The sequence below is a fragment of the Electrona antarctica genome (assembly GCF_951216825.1).
Source record: "Electrona antarctica genome assembly, contig: scaffold_242, whole genome shotgun sequence".
In the NCBI taxonomy this organism is placed as follows: domain Eukaryota; kingdom Metazoa; phylum Chordata; class Actinopteri; order Myctophiformes; family Myctophidae; genus Electrona; species Electrona antarctica.
This window is the reverse complement of record NW_027637656.1, coordinates 115,798-138,713: the sequence shown is the minus strand read 5'-3', so window position 1 is coordinate 138,713 and position 22,916 is coordinate 115,798. Positions and strand designations below refer to the sequence as shown.

The window sequence follows — 22,916 nt, the reverse complement described above, 5'->3', positions numbered from 1 at the left end:
CTGATGCGTCACAAACAATTCCCATAATGCTTTGGTGCACTGCTCCTCCTTGTGGATGGGGGGAGGGGGAAGGCTGTCTTACCTTTGGTCCACTGCTCCTCCTTGTGGATGGGGGGAGGGGGAGGGGGGAGGGCTGTCTTACCTTTGGTCCACTGTTGCTCCTTGTGGATGGGGGGAGGGGGAGGGCTGTCTTACCTTTGGTCCACTGTTGCTCCTTGTGGATGGGGGGAGGGGGAGGGGGGAGGGCTGTCTTACCTTTGGTCCACTGTTGCTCCTTGTGGATGGGGGGAGGGGGAGGGCTGTCTTACCTTTGGTCCACTGCTCCTCCTTGTGGATGGGGGGAGGGGGAGGGGGGAGGGCTGTCTTACCTTTGGTCCACTGCTCCTCCTTGTGGATGGGGGGAGGGGGAGGGGGGAGGGCTGTCTTACCTTTGGTCCACTGTTCCTCCTTGTGGATGGGGGGAGGGGGAGGGGGAAGGCTGTCTTACCTTTGGTCCACTGTTCCTCCTTGTGGATGGGGGGAGGGGGAGGGGGAGGGCTGTCTTACCTTTGGTCCACTGCTCCTCCTTGTGGATGGGGGGAGGGGGAGGGGGAGGGCTGTCTTACCTTTGGTCCACTGTTCCTCCTTGTGGATGGGGGGAGGGGGAGGGGGAAGGCTGTCTTACCTTTGGTCCACTGCTCCTCCTTGTGGATGGGGGGAGGGGGAGGGGGGAGGGCTGTCTTACCTTTGGTCCACTGTTCCTCCTTGTGGATGGGGGGAGGGGGAGGGCTGTCTTACCTTTGGTCCACTGTTCCTCCTTGTGGATGGGGGGAGGGGGAGGGGGAGGGCTGTCTTACCTTTGGTCCACTGTTCCTCCTTGTGGATGGGGGGAGGGGGAGGGGGAAGGCTGTCTTACCTTTGGTCCACTGTTCCTCCTTGTGGATGGGGGGAGGGGGAGGGGGAGGGCTGTCTTACCTTTGGTCCACTGTTCCTCCTTGTGGATGGGGGGAGGGGGAGGGGGAGGGCTGTCTTACCTTTGGTCCACTGTTCCTCCTTGTGGATGGGGGGAGGGGGAGGGGGAAGGCTGTCTTACCTTTGGTCCACTGTTCCTCCTTGTGGATGGGGGGAGGGGGAGGGCTGTCTTACCTTTGGTCCACTGTTCCTCCTTGTGGATGGGGGGAGGGGGAGGGGGGAAGGCTGTCTTACCTTTGGTCCACTGCTCCTCCTTGTGGATGGGGGGAGGGGGAGGGGGGAGGGCTGTCTGGTCCACTGTTCCTCCTTGTGGATGGGGGGAGGGGGAGGGGGAGGGCTGTCTTACCTTTGGTCCACTGCTCCTCCTTGTGGATGGGGGGAGGGGGAGGGGGGAGGGCTGTCTTACCTTTGGTCCACTGCTCCTCCTTGTGGATGGGGGGAGGGGGAGGGGGAGGGCTGTCTTACCTTTGGTCCACTGCTCCTCCTTGTGGATGGGGGGAGGGGGAGGGGGGAGGGCTGTCTTACCTTTGGTCCACTGCTCCTCCTTGTGGATGGGGGGAGGGGGAGGGGGAGGGCTGTCTTACCTTTGGTCCACTGCTCCTCCTTGTGGATGGGGGGAGGGGGAGGGGGGAGGGCTGTCTTACCTTTGGTCCACTGCTCCTCCTTGTGGATGGGGGGAGGGGGAGGGGGGAGGGCTGTCTTACCTTTGGTCCACTGTTCCTCCTTGTGGATGGGGGGAGGGGGAGGGGGGAGGGCTGTCTTACCTTTGGTCCACTGCTCCTCCTTGTGGATGGGGGGAGGGGGGAGGGCTGTCTTACCTTTGGTCCACTGCTCCTCCTTGTGGATGGGGGGAGGGGGAGGGGGGAGGGCTGTCTTACCTTTGGTCCACTGCTCCTCCTTGTGGATGGGGGGAGGGGGGAGGGCTGTCTTACCTTTGGTCCACTGCTCCTCCTTGTGGATGGGGGGAGGGGGAGGGGGGAGGGCTGTCTTACCTTTGGTCCACTGCTCCTCCTTGTGGATGGGGGGAGGGGGAGGGGGGAGGGCTGTCTGGTCCACTGCTCCTCCTTGTGGATGGGGGGAGGGGGAGGGGGAGGGCTGTCTTACCTTTGGTCCACTGCTCCTCCTTGTGGATGGGGGGGAGGGGGAGGGGGAGGGGGGAGGGCTGTCTGGTCCACTGCTCCTCCTTGTGGATGGGGGGAGGGGGAGGGGGAGGGCTGTCTTACCTTTGGTCCACTGCTCCTCCTTGTGGATGGGGGGGAGGGGGAGGGGGAGGGCTGTCTTACCTTTGGTCCACTGCTCCTCCTTGTGGATGGGGGGAGGGGGAGGGCTGTCTTACCTTTGGTCCACTGCTCCTCCTTGTGGATGGGGGGGAGGGGGAGGGGGAGGGCTGTCTTACCTTTGGTCCACTGCTCCTCCTTGTGGATGGGGGGAGGGGGAGGGCTGTCTTACCTTTGGTGCACTGCTCCTCCTTGTGGATGGGGGGAGGGGGAGGGGGGAAGGCTGTCTTACCTTTGGTGCACTGCTCCTCCTTGTGGATGGGGGGAGGGGGAGGGGGGAGGGCTGTCTTACCTTTGGTCCACTGCTCCTCCTTGTGGAAAGGGGGAGGGGGGAGGGCTGTCTTACCTTTGGTCCACTGCTCCTCCTTGTGGATGGGGGGGGGGGGGGGAGGGGGGAGGGCTGGCTGGTCCACTGCTCCTCCTTGTGGATGGTTTGGTCCACTGCTCCTCCTTGTGGATGGGGGGAGGGGGAGGGGGAGGGCTGTCTTACAGAGACAATATTTTGTCCAGGAAGTAAGTGAGCTTCTTGTCTCCCATGTGGTAGTAAGTGAGCTTCTTGTCTCCCATGTGGTAGCGGCCGGTCCTTCTTGTCTCCCATGTGGTAGCGGCCGGTCCTTCTTGTCTCCCATGTGGTAGCGGCCGGTCCTTCTTGTCTCCCATGTGGTAGCGGCCGGTCCTTCTTGTCTCCCATGTGGTAGTAAGTGAGCTTCTTGTCTACCATGTGGTAGCGGCCGGTCCTTCTTGTCTCCCATGTGGTAGCGGCCGGTCCTTCTTGTCTCCCATGTGGTAGCGGCCGGTCCTTCTTGTCTCCCATGTGGTAGTAAGTGAGCTTCTTGTCTCCCATGTGGTAGCGGCCGGTCCTTCTTGTCTCCCATGTGGTAGCGGCCGGTCCTTCTTGTCTCCCATGTGGTAGCGGCCGGTCCTTCTTGTCTCCCATGTGGTAGCGGCCGGTCCTTCTTGTCTCCCATGTGGTAGTAAGTGAGCTTCTTGTCTCCCATGTGGTAGCGGCCGGTCCTTCTTGTCTCCCATGTGGTAGCGGCCGGTCCTTCTTGTCTCCCATGTGGTAGCGGCCGGTCCTTCTTGTCTCCCATGTGGTAGCGGCCGGTCCTTCTTGTCTCCCATGTGGTAGCGGCCGGTCCTTCTTGTCTCCCATGTGGTAGTAAGTGAGCTTCTTGTCTCCCATGTGGTAGCGGCCGGTCCTTCTTGTCTCCCATGTGGTAGCGGCCGGTCCTTCTTGTCTCCCATGTGGTAGCGGCCGGTCCTTCTTGTCTCCCATGTGGTAGCGGCCGGTCCTTCTTGTCTCCCATGTGGTAGCGGCCGGTCCTTCTTGTCTCCCATGTGGTAGTAAGTGAGCTTCTTGTCTCCCATGTGGTAGCGGCCGGTCCTTCTTGTCTCCCATGTGGTAGCGGCCGGTCCTTCTTGTCTCCCATGTGGTAGTAAGTGAGCTTCTTGTCTCCCATGTGGTAGCGGCCGGTCCTTCTTGTCTCCCATGTGGTAGCGGCCGGTCCTTCTTGTCTCCCATGTGGTAGCGGCCGGTCCAATTGAGCGATAATCATGGAGGCTTGGACGTGACAGTACAGTCAAGAAAAGATGAAACACCAATGAAATGTTTGCATTTGCACGACTGTATGGGTAACTTTTGTGAGAGTAATAAATACTCTCAAATCTCTGATTGACAAATATAGCAAGTGTTCTGCTGTTTAATTGAACGCAACAGAATCGAACGCAAGCACTTTTATTGACAATTACACAACAGGTCGTTTTGAGGAATCAATCTGATTGGTTGAAACAGCTTTCTAGCCGTGCTTAAAACACGATATTTCAACGGCTAATCAAAACAAAGAATTCAGCCGTGCTTTTCTCTCAGAGCAGCAGACGCTGTGCATCGGATTGCTTTTCTCTCAGAGCAGCAGACGCTGTGCATCGGATTGCTTTTCTCTCAGAGCAGCAGACGCTGTGCATCGGATTGCTTTTCTCTCAGAGCAGCAGACTCTGTGCATCGGATTGCTTTTCTCTCAGAGCAGCAGACTCTGTGCATCGGATTGCTTTTCTCTCAGAGCAGCAGACGCTGTGCATCGGATTGCTTTTCTCTCAGAGCAGCAGACGCTGTGCATCGGATTGCTTTTCTCTCAGAGCAGCAGACGCTGTGCATCGGATTGCTTTTCTCTCAGAGCAGCAGACGCTGTGCATCGGATTGCTTTTCTCTCAGAGCAGCAGACGCTGTGCATCGGATTGCTTTTCTCTCAGAGCAGCAGACGCTGTGCATCGGATTGCATTTTTTGGATGCTGCCATGATCCATGCAGAAAAACTTCTGGTACTTCAGTTGTAAATGAAATCCGTTCTACTTTTAGGTCAGAATGGCAGGGGGAAATCTAATGGAACACAACACTTTGGCAGTGGTGTTTCAGTGGTGTTTCAGTGGTGTTTCAGTGGTGTTTCGTGCAGTATAGAAAATGTACAAGCTCACAGCGTGTAGCATTCGTGACACGCTGTGAGATTGCAGATCTGTTATTTACTGTTTGCGCAAAACACCAGCACGCAACCAAGTAGACCTATAGCTGAGGCCAGAACACCAGCATGCCACCAAGTAGACCTATAGCTGAGGCCAAAACACCAGCATGCAACAAAGTAGACCTATAGCTGAGGCCAGAACACCAGCATGCAACAAAGTAGACCTATAGCTGAGGCCAGAACACCAGCATGCCACAAAGTAGACCTATAGCTGAGGCCAAAACACCAGCATGCAACAAAGTAGACCTATAGCTGAGGCCAAAACACCAGCATGCAACAAAGTAGACCTATAGCTGAGGCCAAAACACCAGCATGCCACAAAGTAGACCTATAGCTGAGGCCAGAACACCAGCATGCCACAAAGTAGACATATAGCTGAGGCCAGAACACCAGCATGCAACAAAGTAGACCTATAGCTGAGGCCAGAACACCAGCATGCCACAAAGTAGACATATAGCTGAGGCCAGAACACCAGCATGCAACAAAGTAGACCTATAGCTGAGGCCAAAACACCAGCATGCCACAAAGTAGACCTATAGCTGAGGCCAAAACACCAGCATGCAACCAAGTAGACCTATAGCTGAGGCCAAAACACCAGCATGCAACAAAGTAGACCTATAGCTGAGGCCAGAACACCAGCATGCCACAAAGTAGACCTATAGCTGAGGCCAAAACACCAGCATGCAACAAAGTAGACCTATAGCTGAGGCCAGAACACCAGCATGCCACAAAGTAGACCTATAGCTGAGGCCAGAACACCAGCATGCCACAAAGTAGACCTATAGCTGAGGCCAGAACACCAGCATGCCACAAAGTAGACCTATAGCTGAGGCCAAAACACCAGCATGCCACAAAGTAGACATATAGCTGAGGCCAGAACACCAGCACGCCACAAAGTAGACCTATAGCTGAGGCCAGAACACCAGCATGCCACAAAGTAGACCTATAGCTGAGGCCAGAACACCAGCATGCAACAAAGTAGACCTATAGCTGAGGCCAGAACACCAGCATGCCACAAAGTAGACCTATAGCTGAGGCCAGAACACCAGCATGCAACAAAGTAGACCTATAGCTGAGGCCAGAACACCAGCATGCCACAAAGTAGACATATAGCTGAGGCCAGAACACCAGCATGCCACAAAGTAGACCTATAGCTGGGGCCAAAACACCAGCATGCAACAAAGTAGACCTATAGCTGAGGCCAGAACACCAGCACGCCACAAAGTAGACCTATAGCTGGGGCCAAAACACCAGCATGCAACAAAGTAGACCTATAGCTGAGGCCAGAACACCAGCATGCCACAAAGTAGACCTATAGCTGAGGCCAGAACACCAGCATGCCACAAAGTAGACATATAGCTGAGGCCAGAACACCAGCATGCCACAAAGTAGACCTATAGCTGAGGCCAGAACACCAGCACGCCACAAAGTAGACCTATAGCTGAGGCCAGAACACCAGCATGCAACAAAGTAGACCTATAGCTGAGGCCAGAACACCAGCATGCCACAAAGTAGACCTATAGCTGAGGCCAGAACACCAGCATGCCACAAAGTAGACCTATAGCTGAGGCCAGAACACCAGCATGCCACAAAGTAGACCTATAGCTGAGGCCAGAACACCAGCATGCCACAAAGTAGACCTATAGCTGAGGCCAAAACACCAGCATGCCACAAAGTAGACCTATAGCTGAGGACAGAACACCAGCATGCCACAAAGTAGACCTATAGCTGGGGCCAAAACACCAGCATGCAACAAAGTAGACCTATAGCTGAGGCCAGAACACCAGCACGCCACAAAGTAGACCTATAGCTGGGGCCAAAACACCAGCATGCAACAAAGTAGACCTATAGCTGAGGCCAGAACACCAGCATGCCACAAAGTAGACCTATAGCTGAGGCCAGAACACCAGCATGCCACAAAGTAGACATATAGCTGAGGCCAGAACACCAGCACGCCACAAAGTAGACCTATAGCTGAGGCCAAAACACCAGCACGCCACAAAGTAGACCTATAGCTGGGGCCAAAACACCAGCATGCAACAAAGTAGACCTATAGCTGAGGCCAGAACACCAGCATGCCACAAAGTAGACCTATAGCTGAGGCCAGAACACCAGCATGCCACAAAGTAGACCTATAGCTGAGGCCAGAACACCAGCATGCCACAAAGTAGACCTATAGCTGAGGCCAAAACACCAGCATGCCACAAAGTAGACCTATAGCTGAGGCCAGAACACCAGCATGCCACAAAGTAGACCTATAGCTGAGGCCAGAACACCAGCATGCCACAAAGTAGACCTATAGCTGAGGCCAAAACACCAGCATGCCACAAAGTAGACCTATAGCTGAGGACAGAACACCAGCATGCCACAAAGTAGACCTATAGCTGGGGCCAAAACACCAGCATGCAACAAAGTTGACCTATAGCTGTCAGTTTCTCTGAACAAAGTTAGGTTGTATTGAAAAAAAAATCACACCCGTGTGAACTGAGTGGTGTAATATAGCCTGTCTGACGTAATGAAATCATGTCTGACGTAATGAAAGCACACCCGGGTGAACATAGCAACCATGCTCATTTTTGCTGCACAGACTAACAAAATCATGTCTGACGTAATGAAATCACACCCGGGTGAACAGGGTGAACATAGCAACCATGCTCATTTTTTCTGCACAACAAAGCCAGTTGTAGGAGTGGTTTACACCACTCAAAAATTAGACACTTCACAATCCCTTGTGATCACTGCTAAAAATCAATCAAAATTACCCTGTGGGGTTTTAGAGAAGGGAGAAGAGTCTGGGACGTGTGGAGCGTTGTCCAGGGTGTTTTAGAGAAGGGAGAAGAGTCTGGGACGTGTGGAGCGTTGTCCAGGGTGTTTTAGAGAAGGGAGAAGAGTAATCCACGTTAAATATGTCTCTCCCCTCAGCGCACCACTTCATCTGACCGGAGAGAGATCAACAGTTACACATCCACCACCCAGGAACGCTGACAGACAGGAGTCATAACAGGTAAACATAATATAACAGAAAATAACTTTGTGATAGTCATTGATAATCCTCCCACAAAAGTCTATATCCATTTTTCATGAGTGTTTTAGAGAAGGGAGAATAGTCTAGGACGTGTGGAGCGTTGTCCAGGGTGTTTTAGAGAAGGTAGAAGAGTCTGGGACGTGTGGAGCGTTGTCCAGGGTGTTTTAGAGAAGGGGGAAGAGTCTGGGACGCGTGGAGCGTTGTCCAGGGTGTTTTAGAGAAGAGTCTGGGACGTGTGGAGCGTTGTCCAGGGTGTTTTAGAGAAGAGTCTGGGACGTGTGGAGCGTTGTCCAGGGTGTTTTAGAGAAGAGTCTGGGACGTGTGGAGCGTTGTCCAGGGTGTTTTAGAGAAGAGTCTGGGACGTCTAGAGCGTTGTCCAGGGTGTTTTAGAGAAGAGTCTGGGACGTGTGGAGCGTTGTCCAGGGTGTTTTAGAGAAAGGAGAAGAGTCTGGGACGTGTGGAGCGTTGTCCAGGGTGTTTTAGAGAAGAGTCTGGGACGTGTGGAGCGTTGTCCAGGGTGTTTTAGAGAAGAGTCTGGGACGTGTGGAGCGTTGTCCTGGGTGTTTTAGAGAAGAGTCTGGGATGTGTGGAGCGTTGTCCAGGGTGTTTTAGAGAAGAGTCTGGGACGTGTGGAGCGTTGTCCAGGGTGTTTTAGAGAAGGGAGAAGAGTCTGGGACGTGTGGAGCGTTGTCCAGGGTGTTTTAGAGAAGGGAGAAGAGTCTGGGACGTGTGGAGCGTTGTCCAGGGTGTTTTAGAGAAGGGGCCAGAGTCTGGGACATGTGGAGCGTTGTCCAGGGTGTTTTAGAGAAGGGGGAAGAGTCTGGGACCGTGGGACGTGTGGAGGGTTGTTCAGGGTGTTTTAGAGAAGGGAGAAGAGTCTGGGATGTGTAGAGCATTGTCCAGGGTGTTTTAGAGAAGGGATAAGAGTCTGGGACTTGTGGAGCGTTGTCCAGTGTGTTTTAGAGAAAGGAGAAGAGTCTGGGACGTGTGGAGCGTTGTCCAGGGTGCTTTAGAGAAGGGATAAGAGTCTGGGACGTGTGGAGCGTTGTCCAGGGTGTTTTAGAGAAGGGAGAAGAGTCTGGGACGTGTGGAGCGTTGTCCAGGGTGTTTTAGAGAAGGGAGAAGAGTCTGGGACGTGTGGAGCGTTGTCCAGGGTGTTTTAGAGAAGGGAGAAGAGTCTGGGACGTGTGGAGCGTTGTCCAGGGTGTTTTAGAGAAGGGAGAAGAGTCTGGGACGTGTGGAGCGTTGTCCAGGGTGTTTTAGAGAAGGGAGAAGAGTCTGGGACGTGTGGAGCGTTGTCCAGGGTGTTTTAGAGAAGGGAGAAGAGTCTGGGACGTGTGGAGCGTTGTCCAGGGTGTTTTAGAGAAGGGAGAAGAGTAATCCACGTTAAATATGTCTCTCCCCTCAGCGCACCACTTCATCTGACCGGAGAGAGATCAACAAAGTTACACATCCACCACCCAGGAACGCTGACAGACAGGAGTCATAACAGGTAAACATAATATAACAGAAAATAACTTTGTGATAGTCATTGATAATCCTCCCACAAAAGTCTATATCCATTTTTCATGAGTGTTTTAGAGAAGGGAGAATAGTCTAGGACGTGTGGAGCGTTGTCCAGGGTGTTTTAGAGAAGGGAGAAGAGTCTGGGACCTGTGGAGCGTTGTCCAGGGTGTTTTAGAGAAGGGGGGAAGAGTCTGGGACGTGTGGAGCGTTGTCCAGGGTGTTTTAGAGAAGGGGGAAGAGTCTGGGACGCGTGGAGCGTTGTCCAGGGTGTTTTAGAGAAGAGTCTTGGACGTGTGGAGCGTTGTCCAGGGTGTTTTAGAGAAGAGTCTGGGACGTGTGGAGCGTTGTCCAGGGTGTTTTAGAGAAGAGTCTGGGACGTGTGGAGCGTTGTCCAGGGTGTTTTAGAGAAGAGTCTGGGACGTGTGGAGCGTTGTCCAGGGTGTTTTAGAGAAGGGAGAAGAGTCTGGGACGTGTGGAGCGTTGTCCAGGGTGTTTTAGAGAAGGGAGAAGAGTCTGGGACGTGTGGAGCGTTGTCCATGGTGTTTTAGAGAAGGGGTTATTATTTTGTTTATTTTGCTTTAGTTTGTTTACAGCCATTATTTCTGTTACAGCTAATGCTTTTATTTTGAAGGTGATGGGCAATTCTGGGGGCACAGCTGAGTTTACTTAATCAAGTGAGCACACACAGGTAGTCAGTGAGCACCGGGTCAGGGTTGTCCAGTGTGTTTTAGAGAAAGGAGAAGAGTCTGGGACGTGTGGAGCGTTGTCCAGGGTGTTTTAGAGAAGGGAGAAGAGTCTGGGATGTGTGGAGCGTTGTCCAGGGTGTTTTAGAGAAGGGAGAAGAGTCTGGGACGTGTGGAGCGTTGTCCAGGGTGTTTTAGAGAAGGGAGAAGAGTCTGGGACGTGTGGAGCGTTGTCCAGGGTGTTTTAGAGAAGGGAGAAGAGTAATCCACGTTAAATATGTCTCTCCCCTCAGCGCACCACTTCATCTGACCGGAGAGAGATCAACAAAGTTACACATCCACCACCCAGGAACGCTGACAGACAGGAGTCATAGCAGGTAAACATAATATAACAGAAAATAACTTTGTGATAGTCATTGATAATCCTCCCACAAAAGTCTATATCCATTTTTCATGAGTGTTTTAGAGAAGGGAGAAGAGTCTGGGACGTGTGGAGCGTTGTCCAGGTTGTTTTAGAGAAGGGAGAATAGTCTAGGACGTGTGGAGCGTTGTCCAGGGTGTTTTAGAGAAGGGAGAATAGTCTGGGACGTGTGGAGCGTTGTCCAGGGTGTTTTACAGAAGGGAGAAGAGAAGAGTCTGGGACGTGTGGAGCGTTGTCCAGGGTGTTTTAGAGAAGGGAGAAGAGTCTGGGACGTGTGGAGCGTTGTCCAGGGTGTTTTAGAGAAGGGAGAAGAGTCTGGGACGTGTGGAGCGTTGTCCAGGGTGTTTTAGAGAAGAGTCTGGGACGTCTAGAGCGTTGTCCAGGGTGTTTTAGAGAAGAGTCTTGGACGTGTGGAGCGTTGTCCAGGGTGTTTTAGAGAAGAGTCTGGGACGTGTGGAGCGTTGTCCAGGGTGTTTTAGAGAAGAGTCTGGGACGTGTGGAGCGTTGTCCAGGGTGTTTTAGAGAAGAGTCTGGGACGTGTGGAGCGTTGTCCAGGGTGTTTTAGAGAAGAGTCTGGGACGTGTGGAGCGTTGTCCAGGGTGTTTTAGAGAAGAGTCTGGGACGTGTGGAGCGTTGTCCAGGGTGTTTTAGAGAAGGGAGAAGAGTCTGGGACGTGTGGAGCGTTGTCCAGGGTGTTTTAGAGAAGGGAGAAGAGTCTGGGACGTGTGGAGCGTTGTCCAGGGTGTTTTAGAGAAGGGAGAAGAGTAATCCACGTTAAATATGTCTCTCCCCTCAGCGCACCACTTCATCTGACCGGAGAGAGATCAACAAAGTTACACATCCACCACCCAGGAACGCTGACAGACAGGAGTCATAACAGGTAAACATAATATAACAGAAAATAACTTTGTGATAGTCATTGATAATCCTCCCACAAAAGTCTATATCCATTTTTCATGAGTGTTTTAGAGAAGGGAGAATAGTCTAGGACGTGTGGAGCGTTGTCCAGGGTGTTTTAGAGAAGGGAGAAGAGTCTGGGACCTGTGGAGCGTTGTCCAGGGTGTTTTAGAGAAGGGGGGAAGAGTCTGGGACGTGTGGAGCGTTGTCCAGGGTGTTTTAGAGAAGGGGGAAGAGTCTGGGACGCGTGGAGCGTTGTCCAGGGTGTTTTAGAGAAGAGTCTTGGACGTGTGGAGCGTTGTCCAGGGTGTTTTAGAGAAGAGTCTGGGACGTGTGGAGCGTTGTCCAGGGTGTTTTAGAGAAGAGTCTGGGACGTGTGGAGCGTTGTCCAGGGTGTTTTAGAGAAGAGTCTGGGACGTGTGGAGCGTTGTCCAGGGTGTTTTAGAGAAGAGTCTGGGACGTGTGGAGCGTTGTCCAGGGTGTTTTAGAGAAGAGTCTGGGACGTGTGGAGCGTTGTCCAGGGTGTTTTAGAGAAGGGAGAAGAGTCTGGGACGTGTGGAGCGTTGTCCAGGGTGTTTTAGAGAAGGGAGATGAGTCTGGGACGTGTGGAGCGTTGTCCAGGGTGTTTTAGAGAAGGGGGAAGAGTCTGGGACGTGTGGAGCGTTGTCCAGGGTGTTTTAGAGAAGGGAGAAGAGTCTGGGACGTGTGGAGCGTTGTCCAGGGTGTTTTAGAGAAGGGAGATGAGTCTGGGACGTGTGGAGCGTTGTCCAGGGTGTTTTAGAGAAGGGGGAAGAGTCTGGGACGCGTGGAGCGTTGTCCAGGGTGTTTTAGAGAAGAGTCTGGGACGTGTGGAGCGTTGTCCAGGGTGTTTTAGAGAAGGGAGAAGAGTCTGGGACGTGTGGAGCGTTGTCCAGGGTGTTTTAGAGAAGGGAGAAGAGTCTGGGACGTGTGGAGCGTTGTCCAGGGTGTTTTAGAGAAGGGAGAAGAGTCAGGGACGTGTGGAGCGTTGTCCATGGTGTTTTAGAGAAGGGGTTATTATTTTGCTTTAGTTTGTTTACAGCCATTATTTCTGTTACAGCTAATGCTTTTATTTTGAAGGTGATGGGCAATTCTGGGGGCACAGCTGAGTTTACTTAATCAAGTGAGCACACACAGGTAGAGAGAGAGAGAGAGAGAGAGAGAGAGAGAGAGAATTAATTAATTTTGACATATTTTGCTACCACCGACTGGACAATGGCCTCATTCCCTAGACCACCGACTGGACAATGGTCTCATTCCCTAGACCACCGACTGGACAATGGCCTCATTCCCTAGACCACCGACTGGACAATGGTCTCATTCCTAGACCACCGACTGGACAATGGTCTCATTCCCTAGACCACCGACTGGACAATGGTCTCATTCCTAGACCACCGACTGGACAATGGCCTCATTCCCTAGACCACCGACTGGACAATGGCCTCATTCCCTAGACCACCGACTGGACAATGGCCTCATTCCCTAGACCACCGACTGGACAATGGTCTCATTCCCTAGACCACTGACTGGACAATGGTCTCATTCCCTAGACCACTGACTGGACAATGGTCTCATTCCCTAGACCACTGACTGGACAATGGTCTCATTCCCTAGACCACTGACTGGACAATGGTCTCATTCCCTAGACCACTGACTGGACAATGGTCTCATTCCCTAGACCACCGACTGGACAATGGTCTCATTCCCTAGACCACTGACTGGACAATGGTCTCATTCCCCATACCACTGCGTAAGATTCGCTGCCCGGTGCCTTTAGTGGCCTTTTAAGTTTTTATTGTTCATGGTGTGAATTAAGCCACTACAATGTGGGCCGCATTATGTGAAGGTGGGGGTGGCCAGTTGCCCACCCCTGTTCTAAAGTGTAGTTGTTTATTGTCACCACCAGGCCGAAGGCATGGGGAGAGAGTATGTTTTGCACTCTGTCCGTGTGTGCGTGTGTCCGTCCGTCCGTCCTTCCGTCCGTCCGTTATCAGCTAATCTCCGGCACCGTTGGCCCGATCCATGCCAAACTGTGCACACACACTCCCTGGATGCCAACGACGAACCTCTGCCCCAAATATTCCTCAACGGCCTGTTATAGCGCCACCATGAGGCCGATTTAGGCAAAACACATTTCTGTAGATAACTCATACACATTTTATCCATACATCACACAATTCGGTATACACTATCTCCATAGTCATGTGATCAACACGGATCTGCACCATTTCCCATCTTCCATCCTGATTGGCTAAGATTGGCTTCCAAAGCTCACATGATTGGTCCGTTTCGAACAAAATGCCACAAATCACAAACACAGTGTCCAATTTCCATGAAATTATACACACACATTTCCACTAGGCCGCAGCCTCACGGTGGCGCTATAACAGGCCAATTCCTGTTTTTAAACTGCATCGATCTGTATACAACTTATGTATGCACACTCCCTAGAGGCCATGGAAAAACATTTTCCCTGCATCCCTCCACATCTGCCGGTTATAGCGCCACCATGAGGCCGATTTCTGCAAAACACATTGTTTATGTTAGTCGCACAGATTTCATCCAAATCTCACGCAAATCGGTACACATGATCTCTGTAGTCATGAGATCAAGACGAGCCTGTTGGATTTCTCAGATTCTACACTGATTATCTAAGATTGCCTTCCAAAGTTTTCAGGAGTAGCACGTTTTGTACAAAATGCTGCACATGTCCTGCTCATCCAGAATTCTATCCTCAGAGATGCTATGAGTGATCTGGCTCTGCATTTCCTCAACACAATGAAGAAAATTGTTGCAAGAAACAAACAAACAAACAAAACAACATGTTTATATTACTCCTAAACATTTTTCCAAACATCACACACTCCTGGTGGAGACCTGTGCCCAGAAGGGCACTTTTTCTAGTTTGGTCTTGTTTCTAAAGTGTAGTTGTTTATTTGGTCTTGTTTCTAAAGTGTAGTTGTTTATTTGGTCTTGTTTCTAAAGTGCAGTTGTTTATTTGGTCTTGTTTCTAAAGTGTAGTTGTTTATTTGGTCTTGTTTCTAAAGTGTAGTTGTTTATTTGGTCTTGTTTCTAAAGTATAGTTGTTTATTTGGTCTTGTTTCTAAAGTGTAGTTGTTTATTTGGTCTTGTTTCTAAAGTGTAGTTGTTTATTTGGTCTTGTTTCTAAAGTATAGTTGTTTATTTGGTCTTGTTTCTAAAGTGTAGTTGTTTATTTGGTCTTGTTTCTAAAGTGTAGTTGTTTATTTGGTCTTGTTTCTAAAGTGTAGTTGTTTATTTGGTCTTGTTTCTAAAGTGTAGTTGTTTATTTGGTCTTGTTTCTAAAGTATTGTTGTTTATTTGGTCTTGTTTCTAAAGTGTAGTTGTTTATTTGGTCTTGTTTCTAAAGTGTAGTTGTTTATTTGGTCTTGTTTCTAAAGTGTAGTTGTTTATTTGGTCTTGTTTCTAAAGTGTAGTTGTTTATTTGGTCTTGTTTCTAAAGTGTAGTGTTTATTTGGTCTTGTTTCTAAAGTGTAGTTGTTTATTTGGTCTTGTTTCTAAAGTGTAGTTGTTTATTTGGTCTTGTTTCTAAAGTGTAGTTGTTTATTTGGTCTTGTTTCTAAAGTGTAGTTGTTTATTTGGTCTTGTTTCTAAAGTGTAGTTGTTTATTTGGTCTTGTTTCTAAAGTGTAGTTGTTTATTTGGTCTTGTTTCTAAAGTGTAGTTGTTTATTTGGTCTTGTTTCTAAAGTGTAGTTGTTTATTTGGTCTTGTTTCTAAAGTGTAGTTGTTTATTTGGTCTTGTTTCTAAAGTGTAGTTGTTTATTTGGTCTTGTTTCTAAAGTGTAGTTGTTTATTTGGTCTTGTTTCTAAAGTGTAGTTGTTTATTTGGTCTTGTTTCTAAAGTGTAGTTGTTTATTTGGTCTTGTTTCTAAAGTGTAGTTGTTTATTTGGTCTTGTTTCTAAAGTGTAGTTGTTTATTTGGTCTTGTTTCTAAAGTGTAGTTGTTTATTTGGTCTTGTTTCTAAAGTGTAGTTGTTTATTTGGTCTTGTTTCTAAAGTGTAGTTGTTTATTTGGTCTTGTTTCTAAAGTGTAGTTGTTTATTTGGTCTTGTTTCTAAAGTGTAGTTGTTTATTTGGTCTTGTTTCTAAAGTGTAGTTGTTTATTTGGTCTAGTTTCTAAAGTGTAGTTGTTTATTTGGTCTTGTTTCTAAAGTGTAGTTGTTTATTTGGTCTTGTTTCTAAAGTGTAGTTGTTTATTTGGTCTTGTTTCTAAAGTGTAGTTGTTTATTTGGTCTTGTTTCTAAAGTGTAGTTGTTTATTTGGTCTTGTTTCTAAAGTGTAGTTGTTTATTTGGTCTTGTTTCTAAAGTGTAGTTGTTTATTTGGTCTTGTTTCTAAAGTGTAGTTGTTTATTTGGTCTTGTTTCTAAAGTGTAGTTGTTTATTTGGTCTTGTTTCTAAAGTGTAGTTGTTTATTTGGTCTTGTTTCTAAAGTGTAGTTGTTTATTTGGTCTTGTTTCTAAAGTGTAGTTGTTTATTTGGTCTAGTTTCTAAAGTGTAGTTGTTTATTTGGTCTTGTTTCTAAAGTGTAGTTGTTTATTTGGTCTTGTTTCTAAAGTGTAGTTGTTTATTTGGTCTTGTTTCTAAAGTGTAGTTGTTTATTTGGTCTTGTTTCTAAAGTGTAGTTGTTTATTTGGTCTTGTTTCTAAAGTGTAGTTGTTTATTTGGTCTTGTTTCTAAAGTGTAGTTGTTTATTTGGTCTTGTTTCTAAAGTGTAGTTGTTTATTTGGTCTTGTTTCTAAAGTGTAGTTGTTTATTTGGTCTTGTTTCTAAAGTGTAGTTGTTTATTTGGTCTTGTTTCTAAAGTGTAGTTGTTTATTTGGTCTTGTTTCTAAAGTGTAGTTGTTTATTTGGTCTTGTTTCTAAAGTGTAGTTGTTTATTTGGTCTTGTTTCTAAAGTGTAGTTGTTTATTTGGTCTTGTTTCTAAAGTGTAGTTGTTTATTTGGTCTTGTTTCTAAAGTGTAGTTGTTTATTTGGTCTTGTTTCTAAAGTGTAGTTGTTTATTTGGTCTTGTTTCTAAAGTGTAGTTGTTTATTTGGTCTTGTTTCTAAAGTGTAGTTGTTTATTTGGTCTTGTTTCTAAAGTGTAGTTGTTTATTTGGTCTTGTTTCTAAAGTGTAGTTGTTTATTTGGTCTTGTTTCTAAAGTGTAGTTGTTTATTTGGTCTTGTTTCTAAAGTGTAGTTGTTTATTTGGTCTTGTTTCTAAAGTGTAGTTGTTTATTTGGTCTTGTTTCTAAAGTGTAGTTGTTTATTTGGTCTTGTTTCTAAAGTGTAGTTGTTTATTTGGTCTTGTTTCTAAAGTGTAGTTGTTTATTTGGTCTTGTTTCTAAAGTGTAGTTGTTTATTTGGTCTTGTTTCTAAAGTGTAGTTGTTTATTTGGTCTTGTTTCTAAAGTGTAGTTGTTTATTTGGTCTTGTTTCTAAAGTGTAGTTGTTTATTTGGTCTTGTTTCTAAAGTGTAGTTGTTTATTTGGTCTTGTTTCTAAAGTGTAGTTGTTTATTTGGTCTTGTTTCTAAAGTGTAGTTGTTTATTTGGTCTTGTTTCTAAAGTGTAGTTGTTTATTTGGTCTTGTTTCTAAAGTGTAGTTGTTTATTTGGTCTTGTTTCTAAAGTGTAGTTGTTTATTTGGTCTTGTTTCTAAAGTGTAGTTGTTTATTTGGTCTTGTTTCTAAAGTGTAGTTGTTTATTTGGTCTTGTTTCTAAAGTGTAGTTGTTTATTTGGTCTTGTTTCTAAAGTGTAGTTGTTTATTTGGTCTTGTTTCTAAAGTGTAGTTGTTTATTTGGTCTTGTTTCTAAAGTGTAGTTGTTTATTTGGTCTTGTTTCTAAAGTGTAGTTGTTTATTTGGTCTTGTTTCTAAAGTGTAGTTGTTTATTTGGTCTTGTTTCTAAAGTGTAGTTGTTTATTTGGTCTTGTTTCTAAAGTGTAGTTGTTTATTTGGTCTTGTTTCTAAAGTGTAGTTGTTTATTTGGTCTTGTTTCTAAAGTGTAGTTGTTTATTTGGTCTTGTTTCTAAAGTGTAGTTGTTTATTTGGTCTTGTTTCTAAAGTGTAGTTGTTTATTTGGTCTTGTTTCTAAAGTGTAGTTGTTTATTTGGTCTTGTTTCTAAAGTGTAGTTGTTTATTTGGTCTTGTTTCTAAAGTGTAGTTGTTTATTTGGTCTTGTTTCTAAAGTGTAGTTGTTTATTTGGTCTTGTTTCTAAAGTGTAGTTGTTTATTTGGTCTTGTTTCTAAAGTGTAGTTGTTTATTTGGTCTTGTTTCTAAAGTGTAGTTGTTTATTTGGTCTTGTTTCTAAAGTGTAGTTGTTTATTTGGTCTTGTTTCTAAAGTGTAGTTGTTTATTTGGTCTTGTTTCTAAAGTGTAGTTGTTTATTTGGTCTTGTTTCTAAAGTGTAGTTGTTTATTTGGTCTTGTTTCTAAAGTGTAGTTGTTTATTTGGTCTTGTTTCTAAAGTGTAGTTGTTTATTTGGTCTTGTTTCTAAAGTGTAGTTGTTTATTTGGTCTTGTTTCTAAAGTGTAGTTGTTTATTTGGTCTAGTTTCTAAAGTGTAGTTGTTTATTTGGTCTTGTTTCTAAAGTGTAGTTGTTTATTTGGTCTTGTTTCTAAAGTGTAGTTGTTTATTTGGTCTTGTTTCTAAAGTGTAGTTGTTTATTTGGTCTTGTTTCTAAAGTGTAGTTGTTTATTTGGTCTTGTTTCTAAAGTGTAGTTGTTTATTTGGTCTTGTTTCTAAAGTGTAGTTGTTTATTTGGTCTTGTTTCTAAAGTGTAGTTGTTTATTTGGTCTTGTTTCTAAAGTGTAGTTGTTTATTTGGTCTTGTTTCTAAAGTGTAGTTGTTTATTTGGTCTTGTTTCTAAAGTGTAGTTGTTTATTTGGTCTTGTTTCTAAAGTGTAGTTGTTTATTTGGTCTTGTTTCTAAAGTGTAGTTGTTTATTTGGTCTTGTTTCTAAAGTGTAGTTGTTTATTTGGTCTTGTTTCTAAAGTGTAGTTGTTTATTTGGTCTTGTTTCTAAAGTGTAGTTGTTTATTTGGTCTTGTTTCTAAAGTGTAGTTGTTTATTTGGTCTTGTTTCTAAAGTGTAGTTGTTTATTTGGTCTTGTTTCTAAAGTGTAGTTGTTTATTTGGTCTTGTTTCTAAAGTGTAGTTGTTTATTTGGTCTTGTTTCTAAAGTGTAGTTGTTTATTTGGTCTTGTTTCTAAAGTGTAGTTGTTTATTTGGTCTTGTTTCTAAAGTGTAGTTGTTTATTTGGTCTTGTTTCTAAAGTGTAGTTGTTTATTTGGTCTTGTTTCTAAAGTGTAGTTGTTTATTTGGTCTTGTTTCTAAAGTGTAGTTGTTTATTTGGTCTTGTTTCTAAAGTGTAGTTGTTTATTTGGTCTTGTTTCTAAAGTGTAGTTGTTTATTTGGTCTTGTTTCTAAAGTGTAGTTGTTTATTTGGTCTTGTTTCTAAAGTGTAGTTGTTTATTTGGTCTTGTTTCTAAAGTGTAGTTGTTTATTTGGTCTTGTTTCTAAAGTGTAGTTGTTTATTTGGTCTTGTTTCTAAAGTGTAGTTGTTTATTTGGTCTTGTTTCTAAAGTGTAGTTGTTTATTTGGTCTTGTTTCTAAAGTGTAGTTGTTTATTTGGTCTTGTTTCTAAAGTGTAGTTGTTTATTTGGTCTTGTTTCTAAAGTGTAGTTGTTTATTTGGTCTTGTTTCTAAAGTGTAGTTGTTTATTTGGTCTTGTTTCTAAAGTGTAGTTGTTTATTTGGTCTTGTTTCTAAAGTGTAGTTGTTTATTTGGTCTTGTTTCTAAAGTGTAGTTGTTTATTTGGTCTTGTTTCTAAAGTGTAGTTGTTTATTTGGTCTTGTTTCTAAAGTGTAGTTGTTTATTTGGTCTAGTTTCTAAAGTGTAGTTGTTTATTTGGTCTTGTTTCTAAAGTGTAGTTGTTTATTTGGTCTTGTTTCTAAAGTGTAGTTGTTTATTTGGTCTTGTTTCTAAAGTGTAGTTGTTTATTTGGTCTTGTTTCTAAAGTGTAGTTGTTTATTTGGTCTTGTTTCTAAAGTGTAGTTGTTTATTTGGTCTTGTTTCTAAAGTGTAGTTGTTTATTTGGTCTTGTTTCTAAAGTGTAGTTGTTTATTTGGTCTTGTTTCTAAAGTGTAGTTGTTTATTTGGTCTTGTTTCTAAAGTGTAGTTGTTTATTTGGTCTTGTTTCTAAAGTGTAGTTGTTTATTTGGTCTTGTTTCTAAAGTGTAGTTGTTTATTTGGTCTAGTTTCTAAAGTGTAGTTGTTTATTTGGTCTTGTTTCTAAAGTGTAGTTGTTTATTTGGTCTTGTTTCTAAAGTGTAGTTGTTTATTTGGTCTTGTTTCTAAAGTGTAGTTGTTTATTTGGTCTTGTTTCTAAAGTGTAGTTGTTTATTTGGTCTTGTTTCTAAAGTGTAGTTGTTTATTTGGTCTTGTTTCTAAAGTGTAGTTGTTTATTTGGTCTTGTTTCTAAAGTGTAGTTGTTTATTTGGTCTTGTTTCCAAAGTGTAGTTGTTTATTTGGTCTTGTTTCTAAAGTGTAGTTGTTTATTTGGTCTTGTTTCTAAAGTGTAGTTGTTTATTTGGTCTTGTTTCTAAAGTGTAGTTGTTTATTTGGTCTTGTTTCCAAAGTGTAGTTGTTTATTTGGTCTTGTTTCCAAAGTGTAGTTGTTTATTTGGTCTTGTTTCTAAAGTGTAGTTGTTTATTTGGTCTTGTTTCTAAAGTGTAGTTGTTTATTTGGTCTTGTTTCTAAAGTGTAGTTGTTTATTTGGTCTTGTTTCCAAAGTGTAGTTGTTTATTTGGTCTTGTTTCTAAAGTGTAGTTGTTTATTTGGTCTTGTTTCCAAAGTGTAGTTGTTTATTTGGTCTTGTTTCTAAAGTGTAGTTGTTTATTTGGTCTTGTTTCTAAAGTGTAGTTGTTTATTTGGTCTTGTTTCTAAAGTATAGTTGTTTATTTGGTCTTGTTTCTAAAGTGTAGTTGTTTATTTGGTCTTGTTTCTAAAGTATAGTTGTTTATTTGGTCTTGTTTCTAAAGTGTAGTTGTTTATTTGGTCTTGTTTTATTTGGTGTAAGACTCATAAACTAGGGATGCACAATAAGTGCACAAAGTGACATCATAATTATCGGCCCGATAACAAACCATGTGTAACCCAGAAATGACTCCTTCAGACCGCTCTCAAAGGGCACCTACGGACGGCTGCAATTCCAAACTGGCCCCCGTAAAATCTGAATCCCACCACCCACCCCTTTTCCCCTCATTGTATACGTTTCTTTTCCCTTTTTTACCTCCTTTATGATTAATTCCTGTTCTGTTCTTTGGCTTTATAGAAGTGTCTATTTGTACGTCTCTAAATGTTTTGATGAATTGAACAAGGTGGACCCTCTTGTAAACAAGTGTAATGCTTAATTGGGTCGTCCACTCACCCAATGTGTCCTAGGTATGTTAAATGCATAGGCGATTTTTGGCTCTCCCAGCAGGGAGGGGTCAACGTTTTTTTATTTTATTATTTTATGGGTATCAAGTACAACTACCAACACATTTTGAGTATTAATGTGATCTATTTTTTTTTTTGGGGGGGGGGGGGGGGGGGCGACACGGATTACAGCCAGGTGGTATAATTGCGAACGCAGTGAGCATTTACTATGAGACCCAGCAGATCACGTCTGTGTGTGTGTGTGTGTGTGTCTGTGTGTGTGTGTGTCACGCTGTAACACCACCCGCCCACCACCAGAGGGCGCAGCTGTATCACACACAAAAACACACACACACACATGCACACACACACACACGCACGCACGCACGCACGCACACACACACACACAAAAAACTTAACTTAAAAAAAAACTTAACTTAAAAAAAAACTTAACTTAAAAAAAAACGTAAAAAGGAAAAACGCACACACAAAAAACTTAACTTAAAAAAAAACTTAACTTAAAAAAAAAACTTAAAAAAAAAACTTAAAAAGGAAAAACGCACACACAAAAAACTTAACTTAAAAAAAAACTTAAAAAAAGAACTTAACTTAAAAAAAAACTTAAAAAGGAAAAACGCACACACACAAAAAACTTAACTTAAAAAAAAACTTAACTTAAAAAAAACTTAACTTAAAAAGAAACTTTAAAAAACTTTTTAAAAAAAAACCTAAAAAAGAAACACGCACGCACGCACACATACACACTAAAAAAAACTTGAAAAAACATTTAATTTAAAAAAACTTAACTTAAAAAAAACCTTAAGTACGTAATTTATTCTAATTGTTGTTATTGCAATTTACGAGCTGCGTTCGCTTCCCGCGTTTGCGCGTCTTACTTGTATTAGCCTACAATGTCTGGGTAATAGTATCTGTGAGAACTCAAAGTTATAAACAGTTGTTTAAACAGCATAAACAACTAAATATGCAAGACAAGTGTTTGTATTCTTTGGGGGCCACGAGGGGGGGGGGGGGCGTGCCCCCTGGGCCCCCCTAAAACTCGCTACTGTTTAAATGTACCGTTACTCGCTAGTATGTATTTCTTCATGTATGTGTCCACATATTGTCGGTTAGTCTTGAGAGGCACAAAGTCAAGTGATTTGCGTCGAGCTGGGATTGAACCTCAGTTTCCCACTCGTCACACCAACACATAACCTACCGTGCCGACAGAGCTGAGCCTGATGCTCACTACATTCATACAACTTTATGTTTTAACCAAATATTATCACTTAAATAACATGATCACCTCCCTCCCTCTCTCTCTCTCTCTCTCTCTCTCTCTCTCTCTCTCTCTCTCTCTCTCTCTCTCTTCTTAAAGGTTGTTTCATTTGAGACGCTCTTTGCTGTCAGACCAAGTTCACTGTCAAGGAAGTAAACTAAGAGATCATCTATTGCAGATCTTTGCTGTCCATTGAGGTGGAGTTTACACACAACACTTTGAATCAGTAAGTTCTGTCCATTGAGGTGGAGTTTACACACAACACTTTGAATCAGTAAGTTCTGTCCATTGAGGTGGAGTTTACACACAACACTTTGACTCAGTGAGTTCTGTCCATTGAGGTGGAGTTTACACACAACACTTTGACTCAGTGAGTTCTGTCCATTGAGGTGGAGTTTACACACAACACTTTGACTCAGTGAGTTCTGTCCATTGAGGTGGAGTTTACACACAACACTTAGACTCAGTGAGTTCCTTCCAATGATAAATTATTACATTTCTTCTTGATTTCTTCAGCTGTTCCTCATCCAGAGAAGACCATGGCTTCCTCTCACGGAGATTCTCTACAGGTTGGTTTACTAGCAAATAGCAACTCAAAATAAGGTTCATTGTTACAATGTGTTGCAAATTGAAAATAATAATACCTGCTACTCATTTCTATAGGTCTCGTCTGTGAAGATATTGAAGGCCAACAAGTTGAAACTGGTCAAGTGGCTCAGATCAGATCTCCACATTCTACAGCATGCTCAGTGTGAGGGAATTATTAATCAAAGAGTTTATAATCGCCTGATGGATATAGAACAGCGAGAAAAGGCTTGTATTAAACTTATTGATGCAGTGATTAGTAGAGGAGAGGGAGCTTCATCTCAGTTCCTTACACTTCTACAAAAACCAGAGATTGTCGACACGTA

At 44.6% G+C, this 22,916-nt stretch overlaps 1 long non-coding RNA gene across 1 annotated transcript; it reads left to right on the top strand.

The window, feature by feature from the left end:
* Nucleotides 1-9,171: 9,171 nt before the first annotated feature.
* On the top strand, nucleotides 9,172-22,207 carry LOC306918736. The gene is made up of 4 exons (XR_013789390.1): nucleotides 9,172-9,257; nucleotides 10,248-10,331; nucleotides 11,172-11,255; nucleotides 22,105-22,207. It is a non-coding gene; the product is annotated as an uncharacterized lncRNA (long non-coding RNA).
* The last annotated feature ends 709 nt before the right edge of the window (nucleotides 22,208-22,916 follow it).